Source organism: Glycine soja, chromosome 1 (assembly GCF_004193775.1).
Source record: "Glycine soja cultivar W05 chromosome 1, ASM419377v2, whole genome shotgun sequence".
Classification (NCBI taxonomy): Eukaryota; Viridiplantae; Streptophyta; class Magnoliopsida; order Fabales; family Fabaceae; genus Glycine; species Glycine soja.
Window position 1 is genome coordinate 36,667,849 of NC_041002.1, and position 5,788 is coordinate 36,673,636.

The 5,788-nt window shown below is 35.7% G+C and overlaps 1 pseudogene; it reads left to right on the top strand.

The window, feature by feature from the left end:
• Positions 1-1,366: 1,366 nt before the first annotated feature.
• LOC114415281 lies at positions 1,367-4,491 on the top strand (annotated as a pseudogene).
• The last annotated feature ends 1,297 nt before the right edge of the window (positions 4,492-5,788 follow it).

Sequence of the window (5,788 nt, forward strand, 5' to 3'; positions counted from 1 at the left end):
TGACCCTTCCAATTCCTCACGTGCAGGGTTCAACACATTAAATCAAGAACCTACTTTTTTAAAAACTGAATCCACTCCTAATCTTCCCACAATTTTAGCGGATTCACTTGCACCAAAACCTTTATCCCCTCCTTTACGCACAGTTTTCCTAAACAATAAGCCAAGGACTATATAATTTTGAATCATCATTACTCACTCCATAATTATCTCTCGTAATTGCCTCCATATTAACTGTTTTCATTATTGGTGGCTGCTCCTCCGTAATGTCCTCCTTGTCTTTCGTCGTCGAACCACCAAAATCTAAACATTGTTGAGCAGCTCCATGGACGTACCTTGTGGTGCATTCTCATTCAATTTTTTCTCCATGCAATTGTTCTCCCCGTGGCCATAATTACCACAACTGAAACATATTGCATGCAATACTTCATATTGAAAATTCAAAAGATACCCTCGAAATGATCTTGGGTTGCAATGGCTTATCAAGGTTGATTTCCACACAAATTCTCCTAAATCTTCCCCTTGCCTAAATCAATTTTTCCTTATCAATTTTTCGCATCACACCAAGAGTGGAACCCAATCTCCAAAGGAACTGACCATTGAAGAGTCAATCGGCAATTCTAGACTCGAATCCACATAGCCAAACATCGAGCCACACTAGTATTAGCTAGAAAAAATGGTCTCCAACGCTGTACCATAATATAGTGATCCCCACTATCCAAAGACCCTCCATTAGAGCATGGTTGTAGTCTTCATCTAAAGTAAACAAAACTTGATAATAATCCCTTGGGACGTCGATGATCTTAATAGCACCCTTTTTAGCCCAATCATGTTTTAATTTTGCTTCCAACATCGGAAACCCGCTCTTTAAGCAAGAACAATCACCATTAAGAAACCCTTCGATGGTTTGCACCAGTCACTGAACTCCTCATCTTAATGGGAACTTCCTGAAACCTTTCTAAATCCTCCTACGAAATAGGAGGGGGTGGAGTTTCAGAATCAAGTTTCCAAAAGCATCTCTTGTGAAAAGCAGAGAAAGGAACAACCTTTCTGTTCATTAGCAATTTATTTTTGTGAGTCATCTTCCTCTCCTTCATCCTCTCCATCCGCCATGACCTAATCACCCTTACCCTCCATGGCTTTCCTTTTAACTTTACGATTATTTCGTTGGAGATGATTGATAGCAATACCAGCAGCAGCTACCAGGCCCAAAAGGAATGTTTCGAGACCCACTTATCTAAAGGACTGCAACACTTAGCACTAGGGGTAGGTCATAACAGAATTTGTTATGAATGGTTCTGGAAAAAAAATAACAATTTTGTTAAAAAGTTACTAGTGCAATTTTGTTAGGAGGATATTAGTGCTTTATGATTTCCTTATTTCCACTACTAGACAATTATGAATCATGTATAAATAAATCATGAATGGAAATGAAAAGGGTAAGAATAATTTCAGTAGAAATTAGTAATGTAAGGAGGTTACCTTGTCCTCAAAACAAGACACTTATCTTCTATTCCCTAACATTTGGTTCGACCTGCCGCCCATGACGACTGCCCCCTGTCTTTGACCATGCCCGTTCATTACAGCCACCAAACCACCATGGACGCGTTGAAGAGGCTGTGTACCACCTCACCCAGAACCTATCCACTATGATCACCAAGACTTTGGAGATGACCGTCAAGCTCGACATCATCCTTGACTGGCTATCCGTTCTCACACCCACTCCATCTTCTCCCAAATCACCCCCCACTTGTGGAGACCATAACGATGGAGCCACAGAACATAGACACCGACCTCCCGAGTCTTAGATTCGATTTCACTGCCATCTTGTTCCACATCGACAACACATCTTTGCAACCGATGAACACCATGAAGTCACCACCAACAGATGACTCCCGAAGGTCACCTAAGGCTTCCGCAATGCCAACGACACCAATGGCGCGGCAACGCATATCAACCATGCCAACTCTTCCTCCCATGGTTTTTTCCCACCTTCCCCTCTGGTGGTCACCATAATCGTTACCGTGCTCACACTTGTTCAATGCTAATTGTGACCCTATAGTTGTGTGACATTTATCTGATGGTTGGGTAGCTTATGCATGCCAACTATTTGATGATACAGGCGAGGTCGTAGTTGTGATATTTGTGTGCACCTTGAAGTCAAATGTCGATGTGGTTAATGCTTTGATAACTCTGTATGTGAAATGTGGGGACGTCAACACTGCTAGGTTGGTATTTGAAAAAATGCACCAACATCATCCTGTATCATTTCATGATTCTGCATTTTCCACACTAGCCTTTCATCTCTACCACACAGGGAACCAGGATGGTTTTCAACCGAATCTAGAGACTCATCTTCTTCCTTTACTCTCAATGAAAACTGAGGACACTTTTTTAGAATTCAACTCCAGGGACTTGTTGTTTTGTTTGAAGGATGTCATATTTTTGCCTTCTTTTGTGGCAATACCAGTTCGTCCAAGACCTGGTGTTTGGGAATATGTTTGTGTTAATGTCTCTGACCTCAGCCTGGAGCAATTAAGCATTTCTGAATATCTCAGCTTCAAGAAGAACTTGTCGATGGAAAGATTAATGACAATTTTGTATTGGAGCTTGACTTTGAGCCATTTAATGCCACATTTCCTTGCCCATTCCACTCCGCATCCATTGGCAATGGTGTCCAATTTCTTAATCGCCACCTCTCACCAATTATGTTTCGCACCAAAGATTCCTTGCAACCTTTGCTTGATTCCCTCCAAGCTCACAAATACAAGGGTCATACTCTAATGATAAATGATAGAGTACAAACCTTTTCCAATCTTCAGTCTGCATTAGCCATGACCAAGGATTATCTTTCTAAACTTGCTAGTGATACACTCTATTCAGAGTTTGAATATGTATTACAAGGAATGGATTTTGAGAGAGGTTGGGGTGATACTATTGAACAGGTATTGGAAATGATGCATCTGTTCCTGGATTTTCTTCAGGCTCCTGATCATTATGCACTAGAGACTTTTCTTGGGAGAGAGCCAATGGTATTCAACGTTGCTATATTATCTCCTCATGGCTACTTTGGACAAGCCAATGTCTTGGGTTTGCCTGACATTGGTGGCCAAGTTGTTTATATACTAGATCAAGTGTGTGCCCTTGAAAATGAGATGCTCCTTCAGATCAAGAAACAAGGGCTTGATTTCACTCCTAGAATTCTAATTTTTACCAGGTTAATAGCCAATGCAAAGGGGACAACATGCAACCAGCGGTTAGAAAGAGTTAGTGGTACTGACCATACTCATATTTTGCGAGTTCAATTCAGATCAGAGTTAGGAACTCTCAGTAAATGGAACTCAAGGTTTCTTGTGTGGACTTATCTAGAGACTTATGTAGAAGCTGTTGCAAGTGAAATTGTTGCTGAGTTACAAGGGCATCCTACTTCTATCATTGGAAATTACAGTGATGGGAATCTTGTTGCATCTTTATTGGCTTATAAAATGGGAGTTACTCGGTGCACAATCACACATGCACTTGAGAAGACAAAATATCTAAAGTCATATTTATATTGGAAGAAATTTGAGGATATATCCCACTTTTCATGCCAATTTACTTTTGACCTAATAGCCGGATATAATGTTGATTTTACAATCACCAGTACATACCAGGAGATTACAGGAACAAAAAATACTGTCAGGCAGTATGAGAGCCACACTAGTTTTATCTTCCCGGGCTCTATAGGGTTATCCATGGCATTGATGTTTTAATCCCAAGTTCAATATTGTCTCTCTTGGAGTTGATATGTCAACATATTTCCCATACTCTGAAAAGCAGAACAGGCTTATAGCCCTACATAGTTCAATTGAAAAGTTGTTATTTGATCCTGAGCAGACTAATGAATGCGTTGGTTCATTGAAAGACAAGTCAAAGCCCGTAATTTTCTCCATGGCAAGGTTAGACAAAGTGAAAAACATAATTGGATTGGTAGAATGCTTTGGTAAGAACAACATATTGAGGGAACTGGTCAACCTTGTCGTAGTAGCTGGTTATATTGATGTAAAGAAGTCCAATGAAAGAGCAGAAATTGCAGAAATTGAGAAGATGCACGAGCTCATGAAAAATATCATTTAAATGGTGATTTTCGTTGGGTTGTTGCCCAAACAAATAGGGTAGGTAACGAGGAGTTGTGTCGCTACATAGCAGACACACTTGCAGTCCCTTACAACCTTGAGGACAAGGTTGATTTTCCAGAGGTGGGTAATGCTAGCAATACCAGTAGCACCTACCAGGCCCAAAAGGAATGTTTCGAGACCCACTTATTTGAAGGACTACAACACTTAGCACTAGGGGTAGGTTATAACAAAATTTGTTATGAATGGTTCTGTAAAAAAAAAAAACAATTCTATTAGGAAGTTACTAGTGCAATTCTGTTAGGAAGATATTAGTGCTTTATGATTTCCTTATTTCCACTACCAGACAATTATGAATCATGTATAAATAAACCATGAATGGAAATGAAAAGGGTAAGAAGAATTTCAATAGAAATTAGTAGTGAAAGGAGGTTACCTTGTCCTCAAAACAAGACACTTATCCTCTACTCCCTAACAATGATCATCTTCTTCCTTATAAGTTTCACTTAAAATCCTAACTAAGCTATTTTCCTCCATATATATATATATATATATATATATATATATATATATATATATATATATATATATATATATATATTTACTAAATTAATAGTGTTTGATTGGTAATTAATCAATTTATTAAGTATATTTATTTTCAAAATTTATTTAATAAAAGACATATTACTATTTTTTGTAGGTTAATTAAATCAAACAATTTTTTATCATTCTACTTGTGATTTTTTCTCCTTTTTAATTTTTGAGTTTTAATTACTTTGGAACAAAAAACTATCTATAGAAAATTTGACAAAATGATATAAACAATTAAGAAAATTACCATGAGTATATATTTGATTTGATTAAATTGTTAAATCTTATATGAATTTTTATTTTATATAATACCTTAATTAATTTATTAGTTTTTCTGGAATAGTTTTTATAATTACAATAATAAATTATCATGTGATCAAATTAATAAATAAAATATTTTATTTATTAATTATGATATATCTAAAATGTTGAAACTATGCCATTAACAACAAGTGTAAAATAGAAAAATATAGGTGAAAACCATAATAAATATTTAATAGGGAAAGCACAAAATTCTATTATAATTAAATAATTTTACTCAATTTCTTTTATCCCAAATAAAGTGTGCAGACAAAAAATGAATAAAATTAACTTCTTCTTTTTTTAAAAAAAATGACAAAATAAAACATACAAGACAATATTAAATCAAAAAGCTTCTACCTAAGTCGATATTCTTAATCATTCTGAAACATATGTGTATATAAAAATATATTTAAATATATATTAACATATCTACTAATATATATTTATTAAAATTTAAACTAATTAATTAATAATATTTAAAAATTTAAATAATATAAAAAATACTTTTATAAATTGAAAATATAAATTTAATACTCATGTAAGGAGAAAGTTAACCTAGTTGTATATCTATAATCTTATCAAACCATTTTAACGATAAAAGCACAAAAAACAGAAGAAAGAAAGAAGAAAAGACTGTTGTCAATAGCATGAAATATCTGATCTAATTTAGTTTCCGTTTCCCATCGGTGTTTGTTTTCTTGGACAGCTTTGAGTGGTCAATTTTGGATCCAAATTAACCTTTCCCTTTATCCAATCCCGAATTCCACTAATATCGAGGGAAA